Below are 22215 nucleotides of genomic sequence, written 5' to 3'. Positions count from 1 at the left end.
ACAGTCCATAGGGTTGCAAAAGAGTCAGACACAACTGAGCACACATGCACATTACACATGCCTAAACAGAGTATAACTGGCAGGCACGCAATCAATGGCTGTCGAATGACTCTGTGGGCGGAAGTTTACTATTGGAATTTAGATATCTCATTAAGAATACTGGTCGGGATAGAAGTGTCTCAAAATATGAGCCAAATAATTATAGACCACATCTTTTAAATTCATATATATTAAGTACTTTATTAAATGGAAAAACAATGACTTGAAAAATACCACTGATTTTAAATCATTAAAATTCGTATGGGGAAAAAACATGGTATACCACAGGTTCCAGTGGTCTCTGTCCATCTAGAAGTGTGAACAGCTAAAAGGAAGCAGACTTCACTAGTAAAAACAACCTGACTGTCTTCTAAAAGCTAGGCAGGCATATTGGCAAGACCAGTGATGTCAGAAGCATGACAAATACTTCCTAAGCAATAGATTTGGCAGTGAAAAAAATTTTCATCAACACGGTACCACTTTGGGGAAACTCCCTTCCACATTTTTGTCTGCGTCACTTAGGTTGGACTGGCTCCAACCCCAATTCTAGTCCCCAACTCTAGACTAGAGTTGATCCAAAGATTTTGAATAATGCCATCAGAAAAGGCATACATTTCCTTTGGTAGAGTTATGAAGCTGATAAGCGTGAGGACTGAGTTATTTCTGTCCATCTTTACCCCTAGGTGGGAAGAGTCTTTCAGAGAATGAAGATAATGCAAAGAAACTCAGAAATAAAAGATCAATACAGATAGTTTTCTGGTCATCACAATCCAGCTATACCTGAAGCTGCTATCTGTACTGTTTAGTGGAAAACTTTTTAAAGTCCATTTCCCCTCAGCATATCTCCCTCCATTGTTTTTCCTCAGCTCTCAGCCAACAAAGTAATATTTTCCTTAAAAAAATAGGTCCCAAATAATTTTTTATAATTAACTAATAAATGACCTATGTCTCTATTACATATCCTAATGCTCTATTTTATTTTTTATTTTTATTTTTTTTAAATTTTAAAATCTTTAATTCTTACATGTGTTCCCAAACATGAACCCCCCTCCCACCTCCCTCCCCATAACATCTCTCTGGGTCATCCCCATGCACCAGCCCCAAGCATGCTGTATCCTGCGTCAGACATAGACAGGCAATTCGATTCTTACATGATAGTATACATGTTAGAATGCCATTCTCCCAAATCATCCCACCCTCTCCCTCTCCCTCTGAGTCCAAAAGTCCGTTATACACATCTGTGTCTTTTTTGCTGTCTTGCATACAGGGTCGTCATTGCCATCTTTCTAAATTCCATATATATGTGTTAGTATACTGTATTGGTGTTTTTCTTTCTGGCTTACCTCACTCTGTATAATCGGCTCCAGTTTCATCCATCTCATCAGAACTGATTCAAATGAATTCTTTTTAACGGCTGAGTAATACTCCATTGTGTATATGTACCACAGCTTTCTTATCCATTCATCTGCTGATGGACATCTATTTTAAAAGTATCTTTCCAAGCATAAAACTATTTGAGACCTTATCATCTTAATATAATTTTTAAGAAAAAACTCAAAGAGCTCAGAATATAGTAGTACATTGTATTCTGAATATAGAATACAGTAGACTTTCTAGCTATTGGTCTAGCTCTTTTCAGAAGGCAGAAGAGCTATTTGTAAGAATAAAAATGATTAACCTGCATGTAAAAGCAGAATTTTTCTAAATTAAGAGCAATAACATAGGCACTATAAATTCTGCTTAACTTGTATTCAACCTCTGTTGAATTCTCTTCTACACAGAATTGGGTCAGGGAAGCTCCATTCTCTCATCTTTATGCATCCACACTTCTGGCACTGATTTAATTTCTAATTGAAAAGTCACCACTGCTAGTCTGGTAGGCACTTGAGAGAGGTTCAGACCTTCCTTCTTCCCAATGTTATCATGCTAGGTTCCCAGAGGTGGACCTTTTACTTGTGACACGTGGACCACAGTTTTGTCCTCCCTTTGCTATTTTTTTTTTCTGCCTTTGCTATTTCAACTGCCTGTGATGACTTTAATCATTCTTACAAATTGGCTGGCTTACGCTCCTAGCACTCAGCTACCAGGACGGGGAGCTACAGGGAATCAATCTACTGCATGTATCACATTACCTCTCTTTATTCCTAAAGCCTTACCATTTGAAATTAGGGATTTAGTAGACAGATTCAGCTTACATGATTTGCCCATAAAAAGCACCTCTACAGATCCAACAGCTTTTTGTTGTTGGGCTGTTGTGTCTAAACACAAGATACTTTGGTCTCCCTTCTCTCTTTGAGAATCTTGGCACTTGTCCCCAGTTCTAGTTTGGTTTTCACCCCCAAAACATCTGAAACAAGTGTTGGATGAGCTACAACAAATTAAGTTTCTAGAGAAAGGCACTAAAACTTAATGGAAACTAAGTGGCCACATTACCCAGAAGTGTGGTGTTATCACAGCACAGCTTTCCCTGGCCCCCAGAGCCCGTAATCAAGAATCTGCCCATGCAAAGCGCAGTCCAGGCAGACCTTAGAGCTACATTTTGCAGTGGCAACTGTTCCCATATGCAGCAGATGATTTCTGATTCCCTTGGTCTCTTTCAGATCTACATTCATCTATTTGCCTATTCATGACCAACACTACACTGTCTCAATTAATGCAGCTTTATAAGTTCTGGCATCTGAGAATAAGTCTTCTCATCTCACATTTCTTCTTTAAGAAAGTCTTGGCAATCTTAAGTCCTTTGCATTTCCTTATAAACTTTACTATCAGCTTGTCAAATTAAAAAAAAATCCATAAGAGTTTAGATTGCAGCATTTCATAGACAATAAGATTGAGTTTTCCAATCCATTCAAATTTCTTAACACAATTTAGATTTAGGCTTTCTTTAATTTCTCTTAATGTTTGCCAGGTTTTTTGTATAGAAGTCTAGCAGGATTTTATTTAGATTCATTCCTAGGTACATAACATTATGATGCTATTATAAGAACATACACTAAATTTTGTTTCCTTTTTGATATATAGAAATGAACTGATTTTTAAATATTGGTTTCATGTACAGAAATCTTGCAAAAATTTCTTTAAGCCTTATGATTTAACTATGAATTATTTTTTAAATGTTTATATATTTCACAGTATCTGAAAATAGTAGAAGTTTATGTTTATTTTTTATTTCTAAACTTTAGACCTTTTCTGTCTTTTTTGGTTACCTGCTGTATTACTATGAACTTGAGCAACTGTTGAATAAGAGGGATGACATCTTTGCCTTATTCCCAATTTCAAAGAAAATAATTTCATTGTTTCATCACTAAGTGTATTTGCTGATGTTTTGTTGTTTTGTTTGTTGTAGATATTCATTATTAAATTACTGAATTGCCTGTTTGAACCTCGTTTGCTGAGTAGTTTTTATCATAAATGAATGATGTATGTTTTCATCATTATGTTCATTTTTACTGCATCTGTTGAAATTGTCATGATTTTGTCCTTCAGTTAGTTAATGTAACATATTGCTAGCAGCCAAATACCACTGAGTGCTAAGGATTAGAATTAAAACATTCTAAAAAAAAAAAAAAAGAATTAAAACATTCTGTGAAGGCCAGGAGCTCAATTTTGTCCACGAATGTCACATTGCTTATACTAATAGCACTTATAAATGAGAGCAGGTAAATCAGGGGATAGGTTACAGGGTACTTTTTGAAGACAAAAGACCTGAGAGGAAGAGTTACCAAAGCAAAGTGATATAATATGTTGTGAGAGCCATGAGATTCCCAGGTGGCGCAGTGCTAAATAATCTCCTTGCCAATGTAGGAGACACAGGTTCAATTCCTGGGTCAGCAAGATCTGCTGAAGTAGGAAACAGCAATGGACTCCAGTATTCTTGCCCGGAAAATCCCATGGACAGAGGAGCCTGGTGGGCTACAGTCCATGGAGTCACAGAAGAATGACTGAGCACACACACATGAAAGTCTTAGTATTAATGAGGCTTGGTGAGCATTTACCACATGCAATATCTAACATATCCTGAAAAAAATCCAATCACTTCTACTTGAGAAAGAGAAAACTGAAGCTTATTTTGGTTAAGTGATTTGGCCAATGATACACTGCTGGTACGGGCATTCCAAAGGGCTCCAAACTCAAAATTTCAAGTTTCTTTTGGAGAAGGAAAGGTAACAAATTGGGTAAGAGTTTTACAGTGCCAGTTTTGATAAACAATGTTTTCAAGTCATATTCTCATAGAAGAAATAAAATCAAGAAAAACTGTACTCTGAACCATTTCATAGAGATTACTCCTCAAGTGAAAAACTATAAAATCTGAAATTATTTTATTCTAGATACTCTCACATAAGTTTCCCTAAATGAAAAAACTTAATTATGTGTCTTCAGGACTGTGGGCTGAGCAAAGGGTTGAACACTTGCTTGACTTGTGGTAAAATAAATTCTTCTGTTCCCTTCATTCCTTCCTTTGTAAAAACTTAGTGTTCTCATAATAGTCCCTGAAACAGTGTCTGTCACTTTTGACACTGCTCACTACTCCAATACTTTGATGATGCTCTATGATAACATCACATTCTTCCATTTTCCTTCTGTCTTTCAGTTCTTTTTTGTAATCTGTTCCATCCATCTCTTAAATGTTGATATTCATATTCACTTTTTGCAAATCTCGTATCTTAGGACCATATCTTACATCTTATCTACCTAGTGGCTCATGCTAGAAAATAAAAGTGATAAGTGACTTATACATCATTAATACTTCAATATAAATATACAATATCAGTTTGATTATTAGTATTTTCTTTTTGCTAATCAAGCTCAACTTTTTAAAAGACTTAAAACATTAAGACTTTAAATTTTTAGAGTCATTTTATGTTCAAAGCAACATCAAGAGGAAGGTAAGAAAACTTCCATATACACTTTGCCCCTCCACATGTATAGCCTCCCCCATTATCAACATTCCTCACCAGACTGGCCCACTTGTTACAACTGATGAGCTACACTGACACATTATAATCACCCAAAGTCCATCATTTACCTTATGTTTCACTTTTGGTGTTTTATACTCTACAGATTTGAACAAATGTATAATGACAAGTATCCGTCATTATAGTATCATACACAATATTTTCACTGCTCTAAAAATCTCCTGTGCTCTGCCTATGCACCCTCCTACCCCCCAAACCCTGCCAACCACTGATCTTTTTACTGTCTCCATAGTTTTACCTTTACAATCATGTCATATAGTTGAAATCACACAGTATGTAGCCTTTTCAAATTGGCCTCTTTCAGTAGTAATATGCATTTAAAGTCCCTCTATATCTTTTCATGGCTTGATAGTGCATTTCTTTTTAAGTATTGAATAATTTTCAATGTCTGACTATACCACATTTATTTATGCATCGAGGTACAGAAGGACATCTTGTTTCCAAGTTTTGACAATTATAAATTAAGCTTCTATAAACATTTGTGTGTAGATTTTTGTGTGGACGTTAAGTCTTCAACTCCTTTAGGTAAATACCAATAAGTGTGATTATTGGATCCTATGGTAAGAGTATGTTTAGTTTTATAAGAAACTACCAAGCTGTCTTTCAAAGATGCCATATCATTTTGCAATCCCTCCAGCAATGACTAAGAGTTCCTATTGCTCTACATCATCACCAGCATGTTGTTAGTGTTCTGGACATTGACCATGGTAGGCAGCTGAGCTTATGTGGCAGTATCTCATTGTTTTACTTTGCATTTCCCTGATGGCATATGATGTAGAGCATCTTTTCACCTACTAACTTGACATCTGTACATGTTCTTTGGAGAGATGTCTGTTGATGACCTTGGCCCATTTTCAAGCCAGTTGTTTGCTTTGTTGTTGAATTTTAAGGGTTCTTTGTATACTTTGAATAATAGTGCTTCATCAGATGTGTCTTTGGCAAATATTTTCTCTTAGTCTGTGGCTGGTCTTCAGCATTATTTTTTATGTTCTTCATTATACTGAATTCCAACATTGCAGAAAATACAAAGATAAAAATTACAACAAAAAAGCTTAAATGTACAAAGTATATTACACATATACTTGGGATAATTAAATATGATTTTAAAACATTAAAACATGGAAGTGGTGAATAGCAAATGAGAAGAATGGTTAACTCTGAGGAAGGAGACAGAAGTAGGATCAGTGAAGAGTGTACAGAGTTTTAAAATTCAGATTAAATAGTTGATTAAAATATGGTAAAACTTTATATCAAGAATTATGAACCATGTTCTACATTTTTATGTATTCAAAAGAGTTCATAACTTACAGAGGGAAAATATAAATCAGAATGTGTTCTATTATTTGATACATATGATGGTGAATCTTTTAGTCTAACCTCGTTTTATGGTTGAGTTTATTTAGAAGTTTCCCTTCAATTCCAAAATTTGGGAATGCCTTTATTCCTTTTCTAGGTACACCTTAATTTACAAATGTGAAACTCCAAATGTTTGCTTGAGCAATAGTTTATAATGGGAATGTAAACACATTGTTACTCTAGTGTTTAAAGTGCTGAAACAAGTACCCTCACTTGAATATGGACTCTTCTCTTAACTGAATAAATAATAAACTAGGTAAATAGTCAGTAGCTTATATAAGCATCACTGGTCTAAATATAGGATGTGTTATATCATGCCCACATTGGATCAACATCAAAAGGAGGTATGTGCTAAAGAATTTTTCCCACTGCTTTGGGAAAAGCATATATCCATTGAATTCACAGATCAGGGTCTCTCATATGTAGTACATTTAATGCTTAGCTAAAATTTTTTTAAAAAGAAAAAAAAATCATGTTTCTAAAATGATTTGACAAATCACAACTACTATGTTTCTAAGCGGTCGCTGGAGTGAACCTAAAAAAACATGGGCTTTTGGGCTTTTTCTGACTGAGGTCTCTGGCCGTATTCCAGAGCAGTTAGAGCAAGGATCTGACATGCACCAAGCCATAATCATCTATAGCAGTTGAATCCTTTAAAAATATTCTCTGAAAGTGAAAGTTTACATAATAAAGCTGGGACTTGAAATATCCACATAGGCCCTAGATGTGAGGAATTAAAGAACTTTCGATCCCGTTCAGTTTCTTAGTGGATAAGCCAGTGTCAGGGCCTCCAAACATGAAGAAGGAACTTTAAGATTCTTATTCGCCTACATGAAGGAGGTCATTGAGGATACTTAGGCAGATGAAAGGGAGAATGAGCAGTAAGAGAGAGGCAATGGCCTGGAAACCAGGATGCCTTCTCCTCTGTTCCCCATGTTCACACTCACTCCAGCATGGATCTAAGACAGCTGATGTGTGGACTTCTATTGATAATACTGTTTGTTCATCCTCTAAGTAGCAACAAGTCCTTTTGAAGTCTCCTTGTTTACCTTTTCATTTTGTTCTCTACTTCCTAAAATCCTCAAATGTTGACTCTATCAGAAGTTTGGAGTGCCATAGCAGTTTGGGGATCTGTGGCAGGAGAGTCTGCCTTACTTCTTTTGAATTGGGGCTGGAAATAAGAAAAGGCAAAGATATGACGTTGGTGACATTGAGACAGAGGCTGAAATATTTGGGTATGCTATATATATATATATGTATTTATATATATATTTATTTATTTTTACTTTATTTTTCTTTACAATACTGTATTGGTTTTGCCATACATTGACATGAATCTGCCATGGGTGTACATGAGTTCCCACGTATATATATATATATAATCATTGTAAATCCAAAAATTTGAATTCTAAGCATGTGGAACTTGATTGAACTTTATATGGTTGTCTGTCCCCAGGAGCTATTTTCTAGGAAGGCTATACCTGAACTTCTGATAGGAGGTCATTTTTATCAGACCTCAGTGTATGTGTGCAAGGTGAGATGCATGAAAAAAAAACAAAAGCAGCACAAATTCTGACATATCTGGAATTTGGGGCAGGGGGGATGTGGGCATTGGATTGAAGAACAGAAATGAAGATGAAGTGAAAGTATCAGTCAGCCAGCTTGACAAATAGCAAAAAAAAAAAAATCAATGTTGTTGTTTTTTTTAAAGAACACTGTCAACATGAACTTAGAGAGTAAAAAGAACTAAGCTCTGGAGAGATCAAGGATAAAGATTGTGACAGAGCTTAGAAGGAGAATATATGAAAAACCAGACCTTTCCATGAGGAAATATGGCCAAGAAGAGGAGAAAACATGACCCAGGAGGAGGGCAGTGGAGCCCTGCTTAGAGGAGGCACCTGAAGGGGAACAGAAGATGCATATGAGTTAAGAGCTGGCCTGGCCTGTGCAGAAAGAAATCATCATTTATCTTGGGTTGAGCCAACAACTGCAGAGCCCACCACATTTGAGACAGCTGTACACACCATTCTGAGTACATTGGTTGTTCTCCTGGTTATCATACATGAAACCTTCTGTTTGGAGATGGCTATCATCTGTTGATCCTTCAGCAGGAAGAAGTGTCTGTGTTCTGAGTTTATACAGTCTCAACTGAAGTGTCCTCAGTAGGACTTCCCTCTTTTAGATGGCTCAAGACAGCCATAAGACTCTTTAAGAAGAGGCTGAATCCTTGACATCAAGAACAGAGAATGTTGGAAGAGGAACACCTCTGTGAGTGTACATGTGTGGTGCTAAAAAGAGTGAGCTCCAGGTATACATCTGAGCCAAGAGAGAGATGAAACTCCATGCTCCATCTACAGAAGATCTTTCATCCTGCCTCCAGACATCCATCACCTCACCAAGCTTCTCGATTCAACTCATGGTTCCTTGGGTTTCTCTACATGGATTATCTTTGCTGTATAAGTAGTTGACTGCATTTAGGTCAAACAAACAAATCTGAGCATTTCTATCTCCCTTGAGAATACCAGCTTGTTTTTTAATTCTTTCTTAGGAGTCTATATAACTTTCCTCCCAAAAGTAAGTAGTGTAAAAAAACATTCTGTGAAACTCAGCTAATTGGTGTCTTTAAGATGTCCCACAGGATAACTGTGAATGTAGCCTGACTCTATTTTTCAAAAAGATGATTCTATTTCTTAAAATATTACATAGAAATAATTCAGTAATTCTTCCACTACCACCTTTTGCCTCTGCTCATTACTGCTTTTACTTCCCTTCCTCTGTTCTTGTCTCTGATTTCACATATTCATCCCAGCAGCTCCTAGCAATTTCTGTACTGACAGTTGGTCTCTGACTCTGACTTGCCTTCTTATTCTTGACCTGCCTTTCGAACTGGTCCTAGTGTGTGTTCTCAATCTCAGCAACAACTCCTGTCAGACTCCTATTTTAGAGCTTCTGGTGTTTTGTGGCCAGTACATCAGTATAATTTTAGCAAAGGCAGAAAGGGGAAATGTTGTGCAATTCTTTTATTCTTCCTAATCTCTCCCTTGGGAGAAATAAATCTGGTGAAAAGGATAGGGAGGTGCAATGGAAAAGGTCAGAACAGACTGCTATGCTTCTGAGAAGAGGGAGGATTATACAGACAGCTGGACTGGGCTCAATAAAGTGGCCCCAGAGCTACCCATAAAGAGCCAACAGCCCCTTCCCTGTGACCCCTCACCAGCCCACTCCCCTCAAACTGCTACTAGTATTGACTGATAGAATTGATGAGATCAATTTAGGAACTCCATGGCCCTAGTCAATCATATTCCACCATAGGGCACTGTATCAGCTAAGACTAGAAAGCATAAACAGATTAATAGCTTCCTTATATTTCTTTGGGAAGTAATATTCTTAGTTGGTTGTATTAAGTTATTTAATGCTCACAGTAACCCTGTGAGGAAGATACTTTTATCATTCTCCTTTTAGAGAGGAGAAAACTGAGCAGAGAGGTTAAATAACCTCCCAATATCTTGCCAGTAGTCAGCTGTGGAGCAGAAATTCAAACTGAGTTAATGCAATTCTGAAGTCTAGGCTTCCAATCATTGAAGCATGAAATTGTCTTTACACAGTCATCAGTGCTTACAACAGCATTAAATAAACAAATGATTAATAAAAAATATCCAAGTTCATTATTCAAACCAGGGATGTTAAGTAAAGTGCTTCAACATTTTAAGTATTTTATTTAATACATTTTCCACCCACATTAGGAAAAAGAGAGTTTAGGAACCTTGACTTTTTGGTTGGGGCTAGGATTCAAAATTATCTGACTCCATATTCAGGTCACTGCCTACCTTGCCAAGTGATCTTTCTACTCACCCTTGGAACTGCACAATTGGATCACTTGGTCCTCTTGTAGCTACAAAAGTTCTCTGAAGCTCTCATACCAGTGGATCAGCAAGGGACCTCACTGGATTTTTTTTTTTTTTTTTTTTGCACAGCCAAGAATGAATGTGGAGGGAGATGTGTGATAATCATGGAACCGAGGTGTTTACTGGCCCTCAGATGGCCCTGCCTAGCTTTATTCAATAGCTTGACTGTCAAATCAAAAATTGTCAAGCCTAGGTTCTGTTCCTATGTCACCAAGAATCCTGTGCTATTGAATCACTTCCCTTCTGTGTACAAAAAGGGAGAGAAAAATCAGGGCTGGCTCTTAGTCTCTAATCCTGTTTTCCAAGAACCAGGAGCTGAACTACATGGGTTACTCAGGAAGGCCTGAGCACAGAAGGTGAGGTGCTCTTTCTTCTCTTGGGATCCTCCTGAAGACTAAAGAGGTAGATGTCTATTTAGAATACTTCTTCACCTTTTGGAGGATTCCCTGGTGGATCAGACAGTAAAGCATCTGCCCACAATGCGGGAGACCCGGGTTGGGAAGATCCCCTGGAGAAGGAAATGGCAACCCACTCCAGTATTCTTGCCTAGAAAATCCCATGGATGGAGGAGCCTGGTGGGCTACAGTCCATGGGGTGGCAAAGAGTCAGACAAGACTGAGCGACTTCACTTTCATTCTTTACTTCACCTTTTGGTCTTAATAACAAATCCCACCACACCTAGAATTAAGATATAACTTTTCAAAAATGTTTTAAATACAGTAACTGTTAGGCATCCTCAACAGACATAATAGGGAGAGGTTTGGCTTATGAATAGGAGTACAAGGATTCTGGAGAAGGGAATGGCAAACCACTTCAGTATTCTTGCCTTGAGAACCCCATGAAGTTCAAACTACCTCACAATTGCACTCATCTCACACACTAGCAAAGTAATGCTCAAAATTCTCCAAGCCAGGCTTCAACAGTATGTTAACTGTGAACTTCCAGATGTTCAAGTTGGATTTAGAAAAGGCAGAGGAACCACAGATCAAAATGCCAACATCCACTGGATCATCGAAAAAACAAGAGAATACCAGAAAAAACATCTACTTTTGCTTTACCGACCACGCCAAAGCTTTTGACTGTATGGATCACAACAAACTGTGGAAAATTCTTAAAGATACTGGGATACCAGACTATCTGACCTGCCTCCTGAGAAATCTGTATGCAGGTCAGGAAGCAACAGTTAGAACTGGACATGGAACAACAGACTGGTTCCAAATAGGAAAAGGAGTACATCAAGCCTGTATATTGTCACCTTGCTTATTTAACTTATATGCAGACTACATCATGTGAAATGCTGGGCTGGATGAAGCACAAGCTGGAATCAAGATTGCCGGGAGAAATATCATAATCTCAGATATGCAGATGACAGCACCCTTATGGCAGAAAGCAGAGAAGAACTAAACAGCCTCTTGATGAAAGTGAAAGAAGAGAGTGAAAAAGTTGGCTTAAAGTTCAACATTCAGAAAACTAAGATCATGGCACCCGGTCCCATCAATTCATGACAAATAGATGTGGAAACAATGGAAACAGTGAGAGACTTTACTTTGGGGGGCTCCCAAATCACTGCAGATGGTGACTGCAGCCATGAAATTAAGACGCTTGCTCCTTGGAAGGAAAGTTTCGACCAACTTAGATAGCTTCTTAAAAAGCAGAGATATTACTTTACCAACAAAGGTCTGTGTGGTCAAAGCTATGCTTTTTCCAGTAGTCATGTATGGATGTGAGAGCTGGGCTATAAAAAAAGCTGAGTGCTGAAGAATTGATGCTTTTGAAGTGTGGTGCTGGAGAAGACTTTTGAGAGACCCTTGGACTGCAAGGAGATCAAACCTGTCAATCCTAAAGGAAATCAGTCCTGAATATTCATTGGGAGGACTGATGCTGAAGCTGAAATTCCAATACTTTGGCCACCTGATGTGAAGAACTGACTCACTGGAAGAGACCCTGATGCCGGGAAAGATTGAAGGCAGGAGAAGGGGATCAACAGAGGATGAGATGGTTGGATGGCATAACCAACATGATGGAGATTAGTTTGAATATGTTCCAGGAGTTGGTGGTGGAAAGGGAAGCCTGGCGTGCTGAAGTCCATGGGGTTGCAAAGAGTCAGACATGACTGAGCAACTGAACTGAACTGAACAAGGGTTCTAAACTACCACATTTCATGATTTTTGCAGTCATGTCACTTAATTACTCCAGTGAAACTAAAATTTAGCCAGTATATTTCATGTGACTTTAAAGACGATATGATGTGCGGCATTTAGTTATCCTTTCACATAAACTCAGGTTTTCCTTCTCTCAGCACTCTTTCTTCTCAATTGCCTTTAGTAAAATATTCCACTTTTCTTTACCCTGTTCCCCCTTGGAAACAATAAGAGGTTAATTCAGAATCTTTGTAAAGTAGAGAAAAATAACTTTGGGGGATTTTACAAGGTGGCTTTCTAATCCAGGCACAGGACTCCAGTCTGAGTCTTTGTTTAGAGAGGAGTTTTTCACAGGCTGTTTCTCCACAGACAGCACTTTGGTCACTTTACAGTAACCAAACCTCTCTGTAACCAGTCTCTGTGGGGAGACAATCACGTCCTGGCTCTTCCAGCCAAATAGTTACATTTCTGTTCTTCCCTTCGATTTCAGGGAAGGAGGCTCATGTTATAGCTCAGTGTTTTCTTTTCAATCTCAGCTCCTTACAGTCCCATCACATGCAGTCTAATAATGAAAAAGGGTAAATTTTTAGTTCTTGAATGTTGATTATATAGCAGCCAGAAACTATGAATGTGTAAAAAGTTAATCATCCAAATTCTGCCACAGATGGGATATACTGTTACACTGTTGGTGATTACCCACTTAGATAAATTTCTATGTAGCTAGTACTTAGTGGTTATATTTAGTGTATATATATATATTACATATGTGTGTGTGTGTGTGTGTGAAAGTGAAAAGTGTTAGTTACTCAGATGTGTCCAACTTTTTGCAATCCCATGGACTATAGCCAGCCAGGTACTCTGTCCATGAAATTCTCCAGGCAAGAATACTGGAATGGGTAGCCATTCTCTTCTCCAGAGGATCTTCCTGACATAGGGTTTGAACCCAAGTCTGCTGCATTGCAGGCAGATTCTTTATCGTCTGAATCACCAAGGTAGCCTTCGTGTGTGTGTGTGTGTGTGTATACATATCAATATAAAGAGTATATATACTATAAAGTGTTTATAGAAATATATTAAAAGTGGTTATGTATATATAACCAACAACACAATCTCAGAGATCCATACTGTGATATATCTTTGTGACATATACGTGTATATATATGTATTTTTTTGAGTGTCTACATTTTTTACAAATACAAAACCATATGAACTACTTTGTTTTGCAGGTTTGTTTGTTTGAGAGAACATCACATGTTTTCTAACTCAGGTGACCGTAAGACATGAGACAAGATAAACCATGGTGCTCTTACAGAATGGAATAGTACTCAGCAATAAAAAAGGAATGAACCATGTGTACACATAAAAATATGGATGAATCTCAAAAATAATACTGGATGAAAGAAGCTTTATCCAAAGCAGTATGTATTGTATGGATTTATTCATACGATGTTTTAGAACAGGCAAAGCTCACTTAAGAGGAAAAAAATCAGAAAAGCGGTTGCCTTGACAAAACTTGAGGCAGGTAGTGAGGAAGGGATAAGAATGAGGGTCGTTGTAATGTTCTACTTCTTGATAGGAATTTGAGTTACACAGGTGTATGCATGTGTCAAAACTCATCGAATGGCCCACTTAAGATTACATACAATTCATTTTACACAAATCTTACTTAAGAACAACAGATATCAAACTCTAGTTAATAGTGTGCATGCTAAAGTATTTGGGGGAAGTGAACTGGTGTCTGCATCTTACTTTGAAATGAATTTTAAAAAAAGACAGTTGGAAACAAGGAGGGATAGGTGAATAGATGAGTTACAAAGAAAGCATAGTAAAATGTAAATTACAGCATCCAGTAGTAGTTAAGTGTGTGTTATCTGTACAATTTAACTTTTCTGTATGTTTGAAACTTTTTCATATTAAAGTGTTAGTGAGAAAAAAGACTATATAACATGTTTCTGTGTCAAATATGCTTTCACAATATTTTTAAGGACTGATTAAATCACCATCTGTAAAGTGGAATACAATTCGCTCACCATTGAACATTTAGGCTATTTAAAACTTTGCAGAATAAGCTATAATACAGCTATCCTTATATGTAGATACTTAGACTCTTATTAGATCCTTAGGACAAAATCCTTTGAGCACAGTTGCTAAGTCAATAAAGAATTAAGGATTTGGGTCCTATTTTTATCCAGAAGACTTGGGACAATTTTCTCTTATTAAATAGAAGACATTTACTTCATATTTCCTTTTAAGATTTCCATAAGGATTGCATTTTGTTCTTTTTCCATCTTTGCTTAAAAATTTTATAACATTAATGGAATATTGTTAAATTTTTTTTTTGGCTTTCTCCATCAGCATTTCAGAATCAAGGAAAAAGGGACTTAAAAAAGAAGAGAGACCGTTCAACACCCAATGTTGAACTAACAATCTGAATCTCAGAGATCCAAAAAGAAATTTGCCTGAAATCTATTTTTGAGGTTTGAAATGGATGCCGTGTTCAATCAGAGATTGTCTGAATGAATGAAAAAATCAATTTCTAGGTTTTCTATATAATCTTTTCTCTCTGTGAACACCCAAAGAATGTGCACTAAATATAAGACTATGGGAGGCATTTACGCTTCTTATCATGATATCACTATGTTTTGAAAAATCATAACTTGGAGTGGTATGTGCTAGCACCTTTGGGTGATCAGCAAGTTGTATAGAAAGCCAACTAATGCTAAGGTTGGATCACTTATATTTAAATGACGATTAAAAGCCCATGCAATCTGTGCAACGGTTCAGTGTGCCAGAAGAGGCAGCACAGAAACAAAACATTCACTTGGCTGCTGGTCCCACTCATTGTGGTGTGGATTACAGTCCTGTTTTACCCCTTTCTCTTGGCTCTTTCAGCAACAGATGAAACCGCTAAAGCCACTCAGCAGACAAACACGCCAGCTCACGGGCCAGAGGACAATTTCCCTTTCCCAGCAGCATCTAAGGGCCCTTCCCTGGACTTTCCAGATGATTTTTATAGCAGCTACTGATTTCTTGAATAGTTTTTATTTTGATGGTGTAGAGTAAAATAATGTAACACTGCCTCGTGAAAAGCCTGGGATTCAAACTCTATGTCTATGTCTTTTGGTTTTGACTTGAATATGAGAGATTTTTAAAAGGCAACAACAGTGAATATGTATATATATTTCTTCTCTTGGAGGTTTAACCAGTTGCTGAGCAATAGGTGTATTTTACAATTTCCAAAAATGATATTGTCAAACAAGTTCTCTACAGTATTTTAATATCAGCTTTCAAAGGGGTCAGCCCATTTCATCCATTTGAAAATTATGTTCATTGATTCTCTGTGGAAGTTGACAGACTTGACATCTTGCTGGAATTTCCTCTCTGATTTTATTGATATCACACCTTCTAGTTATCCTTCTACTTCTCTGAAAGTCTCTTTTCTCTCTTGACTGGCTCGTTTCATTTGTTTCAGACCCTATAAATAGTTATCACTCAAACTTCAGTCTTGATGCTTTCAAACTGTGGTCCTGGAGAAGACCCTTGAGAGTCCCTTGGACAGCAAGGAGATCAAACCAGTCAATCCTAAAGGAAATTAACCTTGAATATTCACTGGAAGAACTGATGCTGAAGTTGAAGCTCCAATGTTTCGGCCACCTGATGCAAAGAGCCAACAAACTGGAAAAGACGCTGATGCTGGGAAAGATTGAAGGCAAAAGGAAAAGAGGGCAGCAGAGGATGAGATGGTTGGATGGCATCATTGACTCAATGGACATGAGTTTGAACAAACTCTGGGAGATAGTGAAGGACAGGGAAGACTGGTGTGCTGCAGTCCATGGGGTCACAAAGAGTCAGACACGACTTAGTGACTGAAGAACAAAACTTTTTCTTACAACATTAGGAGAAAAAGTCAGTTCCAAAAGTTGGATGGGTTCCAAAGAGTGGAATCAAAATTTAAATTCTGGTAATATGTATCTCAGTTCAGTTCAGTTCAGTCGCTCAGTTGTGTCCAACTCTTTGCGACCCCATGAATTGCAGCACGCCAGGCCTCCCTGTCTATCACCAACTCCCGGAGTTCACTCAGACTCACGTCCATCGAGTCAGTGATGCCATCCAGCCATCTCATCCTCTGTAGTCCCCTTCTCCTCCTGCTACCAATCCCTCCCAGCATCAGAGTCTTTTCCAATGAGTCAACTCTTCGCATGAGGTGGTCAAAGTACTGGAGTTTCAGCTTTAGCATCATTCCTTCCAAAGAAATCCCAGGGCTGATCTCCTTCAGAATGGACTGGTTGGATCTCCTTGCAGTCCAAGGGACTCTCAAGAGTCTTCTCCAACACCACAGTTCAAAAGCATCAATTCTTCGGTGCTCAGCCTTCTTCACAGTCCAACTCTCACATCCATACATGACCACTGGAAAAACCATAGCCTTGACTAGACGGACCTTAGTCGGCAAAGTAATGTCTCTGCTTTTGAATATGCTATTAGGTTGGTCATAACTTTTCTTCCGAGGAGTAAGTGTCTTTTAATTTCATGGCTGCAGTCACTATCTGCAGTGATTTTGGAGCCCAAAAAAATAGTCTGACACTGTTTCCACTGATTCCCCATCTATTTCCCATGAAGTGATGGGACCAGATGCCATGATCTTCGTTTTCTGAATGTTGAGCTTTAAGCCAACTTTTTCACTCTCCTCTTTCACTTTCATCAAGAGGCTTTTGAGTTCCTTTTCACTTTCTGCCATAAGGGTGGTGTCATCTGCATATCTGAGGTGATTGATATTTCTCCTGGCAATCTTGATTCCAGCTTATGTTTCTTCCAGTCCAGCGTTTCTCATGATGTAATCTGCATAAAAGTTAAATAAGCAGGGTGACAATATACAGCCTTGATGTACTCCTTTTCCTATTTGGAACCAGTCTGTTGCTCCATGTCCAGTTCTAACTGTTGCTTCCTGACCTGCATACAGATTTCTCAAGAGGCAGGTCAGTTGGTCTGGTATTCTCATCTCTTTCAGAATTTTCCAGTTTATTGTGATCCACACAGTCAAAGGCTTTGCAATAGTCAAGAAAGCAGAAATAGATGTTTTTCTGGAACCCTCTTGCTTTTTCCATGATCCAGCAGATGTTGGCAATTTGATCTCTGATTCCTCTGCCTTTTCGAAAACCAGCTTGAACATCAGGAAGTTCATGGTTCACATATTGTTGAAGCCTGGCTTGGAGAATTTTGAGCATTACTTTACTAGCGTGTGAGATGAGTGCAACTGTTCGGTAGTTTGAGCATTCTAAATTGGTATAATTGTCTGGTATAAACTGTCACTTCCCATCTCTTGAAGATAATAACAATTTTCTTGCATACTTGTTAAGCAGGTCCCATCCATGCCCAGTGTTGGATAGACTGATGGGTGAGAAACATGACATCTTATTCAGCCAGTCCTATGGATGTCCATGTTTCTTGTCTGTTTTTAAACAATAATATTTATCTTTTTCTTATTTATGTCTGTTTCCTTTATATTACAAATAAGCAATTGTCTTATGAATATTACAATTTTTTTCAGTTTCATTTACATTTTAGTTTTCAATGTTTTCCTGTTTCATGTGAAGAACGTTTCATACAGTCAACTCATCTGCTATTTTCTACGAAATAATGGATAAACATAGAGCCTAATGAGTAAAAAAACTCAAAGGTAAGCATATAAAATAATTATTGTGAATATGAGAAGAGATAATTAACTGGAAAATGTGGAAGAAATGGCAGACAATATTGAGACCCCAGATGACCAGAGAGACCCTGAACTGAGCACTACTCTGTATGGATTATTTTTAAACAGGTAGAGTCATTAGTCTAAGTATATAATTACCAATTGTACACATTTGTGTTGACCGAAAGTACAGATTTTGGAGAAAAAGGATTAGTAAGTGAGGTAATTGAAAATGTTAGCAAGCTAATTTATATAACAGATTATGAAGTCTGATATATACTACTGAATTAGATGCTGTTTCAAAATATAGGGCAATATGGGGTAAGTGACAGATGGCCAGATTGTGACTAAAACAGACTAATGTCAGTTGACCATCTAGATGAACATCTTAAGAGACTATTCTTCAGAGTTAGAAAATTTTTCCATTTCATTGAACTTCCTGTCCATGAATCTAGAAATTAATGATAAATAACCAGGAAAATCAATGACGACAGTGGTGAGAGGGAGAAAGTATGCTATAATAAGAGGCAAAAATCTCAGAGAATGGATTTTTACCAAAAAAAAAAAAAAAAAAGAGGAAAAACATTAGTTTTTAGGTGTGCTTATGAAACTAGACCACCCAAATCTTTTGGGATCTGGAACGAAATGTTTGCTGAAGTAGAGTTCTGAGGTGAGAGAAAGATTTAGTTAAGGCAAGGAAGGAATGGAGTGGTTGGTGGAAGAGGTATGTATGAAGGTTAAGGACAAGATATATGGAGAAGTTATACTATCGAAAAATGTTTTTAAATGATTTTTAATCTCTGAATGTCAGTTTTGCTTTAATATGATTTACCCAGTTGTAGTTTGTTTTAATTTGTCACATTTGAGCCTCAGCAAAATCTTTTATTCCAAAAATTCATGCCTTTATTCTGGAAATTTCTCCTTAATTAACCTTTTGTATACAGAATATAGCATCCTTTCTGTTCTTTCCTCATGAAATACTCTGGCCACCTGATGCGAAGAGCTGACTCATTTGAAAAGACTCTGATGCTGGGAAAGATTGAGGGCAGGAGGAGAAGGGGATGACAGAGGATGAGATGGTTCAATGGCATCACCGACTCAATGGACATGAGATTAGCTTGTCTCATCTATTTAATTATTCCACTGAATATTTTTATTTCAATTACTGTATTTTGCAATTTTAGTTTTCAATTGTTCATTCTCCTATTGCATTTATTGAATCTCCCTGATGGTGATGTGTTTCCAAATGTAGTTTCTAATTTTGGACTGAGAACCTCTCCAGCAGAGGTTGTTCCATAGGTTTTAGAGGTACTCTCAAAAGTCACTGGTTTTATTGGGATCCCCTGTAGGTCAAGTGCAGAAGAGTCAGACATACTTAGGAACTAAAGAACAATGACAATAGGTCAAATAGTTTTAGTGTATTTCAATGTTAACTTTTTGGTTTGAGTTTATATAGGTAAAGTATTTTTGTACTCAACACCCTAGCATGGCACAGATTTGGTGTTTTCTTGCCTTAAGGTAAATGTTTATTCCACAGGCTTCCCTGGTGGCTCAGATGGTAAAGAATCTGCTTACAGTGCAGGAGACCCAGGCTCAATCCCTGGGTCAGGAAGATCCTCTGGAGAAAGGAATAGCTACCCACTCCAGTATCTTTGCCTGGAGAATTCCATGGACCTGGAAGGCTACAGTCCAAAGGGTCGCAAAGACTTGGTCATGACAGAGCGACTAACACTTTTACTTGTTTTCAGGCTTTGGGAAGCTGATAAGAATACTGCAGTTTCTCAGGTTAAATAAAGTAAAATTCTTCTAAACCTTAGCACTTGAGAGAGATGGCCAGCATGAATCTCACCTTTATGTAGGAAATTCAGTTCTGGCTTAAACTCCTACTTATCACTCTAACTTTGTGTTTCCATTTTTGGTTCAGGCACCTAAAGTTTTTCATTTCTTGTTTTATAACTTTACTATATATTTTTAAAATATCTATTATTCCAGGCCAATGTAAAACTGGAACAGTTTCCAAATAATTTCATGAATCCAGGATAACCTTAAAACCTGATAAAGACAGTATCCAAAAAAAGATATAGATTGATTTCACTTATTTAGATAGATACATAAATTGCACTATATATTAAAAAATAAGTCTTTTTTAACATGGAACTACCAGTGTAGTCCTAAAATAAATCCTATTTAATTTACATTTACTATTATTTTGATACATTGCTAGATTTTGATCAATATATTTTACTATATTAACAGTTTAAAAGGGAAAATCATGTGAATATAATAACTGTTGTGAATATAATAACCAATATAATATATTATAATATAATAACTGATGGTGAAAATAGTAACATTCAACAGTCATTTCTCATAGAAATTCTGTGTAAACTTAGAATGCATGGAAAAACTTAAATATGATGAACTCTTTACCAAAAAAACCATTAGCAAAACATGAAAGTATTTTATTTAAAAATCAGGATCTAGTTAGGGGTAGTGAATGTAATAACATAAAATTTTAAATGACTGGTTCTGTTATTTGAAATAAAGTGATAAAACTATTAATCTTGCAAATAATATGATTATACAACTAGAACTTTCAAGGGCCTTATAGTTACAATAGAAAAAAAAAGGTCTCTGAGAATATTAACAACATAGCTAAATGAAAGCTAAGTATATTTTATCATTAGATTTACTCTATTTTAGCAATTAGCACCTATACATGAAACCAGGGAGAAATATTCCACTTTTAACAGAAATAACTATAAAAATGTTAAAAACAAACATAATAAAAAGTCATGCAATCAATATGCATAAAACCATAGCATATTAGTAAAAGCCATGTCAAGATTTGAGCATATGAATATATTCTCAGATTGGAAGAACTGCCATCATAGAAATGCTAATCTTGCTAAATATGAACTGTACCAAATTTTCATTAGAATTCTAATAATTTCCTATTGGAATTAGATTAAGTTAGCTTAAGGTTTAATGTGGAAAAAAGGTTCAAATAAAATAGTCATGACAGTTATAAAAAAAAAGAACAAAGATGGGGAGACTTGTTTTTCAGGTTATCAGAACTTAGCACAAAGAGGCTAGGAAAAAAATATGATATTGGCATAGCTATGGAATGACTTTACTCAATGGAGCAGGTCACAGAGTACAGAAATAGATTCTAGTAAATAAGATAGTTTTAATACTTGGCTAAATTTTTGGTTTTACAGGCGTAAAAAGGCAAGTAATTTAATGCATGGTGCTATTACTGCGTGCATGTGTGCTAAGTCAATTCAGTTGCGCACAACTCTTTGCGACTCTATGGAATATAGCCTGCCAGGACCCTTTGTCCATGGTATCCTCCAAGCAAGAATACTGGAGTGGGTTGCCATGCCCTCCTCCAGGGGATCTTCCCAACCCAGGGTGTGAACTTTCATTTCTTACATCTCCTGCATTCACAGGTGGTTCTTTACCACTAGTGGCACCTGGAAGCCCCTCGTAGCTTTCAAAATAGAAGAAAATAAAATTGGATCCTACTCTTAACCATTAAAAGAAATCTTCTAGATGCAGTAAAAATAAATACAATAATAATTGCTTTACAATACAATTATGTACAACTGTACAATTGAGACTATGTGTTCAATCTAAGGCAGGGGAGATCTCAACTCCCCTATTGGAGTTAAATATTGGAAACCCAGAAACTATTAAGAATACATATTTGCACTTTCAATATTAAAATTTTATGACCATAAAACCAAAGATAAGATTTTAAAAGTCATATAATGACATTTCAAAGATTAATAGCTACAATATTTTAAAAAAATGAGCTCTAACAAAGAAAAGATAAATAATTGAAAAAATATTGATGATGGCAGTAGAAATAGTTGTAAACTTTCTAGAAACAAAACACTGAATAACTACTAAAACTACTGTACATATATACTATATTTGTAATTTTCAAATTGTAATTACATATGTAAATTATTATGTTTATACATTTTCAAACATTTATAATGCACATTAGAAAAATAAAGTATGTGGTCATATACTAGTGTCAGACAAGACAGGCTTTAAATCAAAAAGTTTATAAAAGACAAAGAAGGACATTATATATTAAA

This window comes from Capra hircus, chromosome 4 (assembly GCF_001704415.2).
Source record: "Capra hircus breed San Clemente chromosome 4, ASM170441v1, whole genome shotgun sequence".
Classification (NCBI taxonomy): Eukaryota; Metazoa; Chordata; class Mammalia; order Artiodactyla; family Bovidae; genus Capra; species Capra hircus.
The sequence above is the reverse complement of the archived record's forward strand: the minus strand, read 5'-3'. Positions refer to the sequence as shown.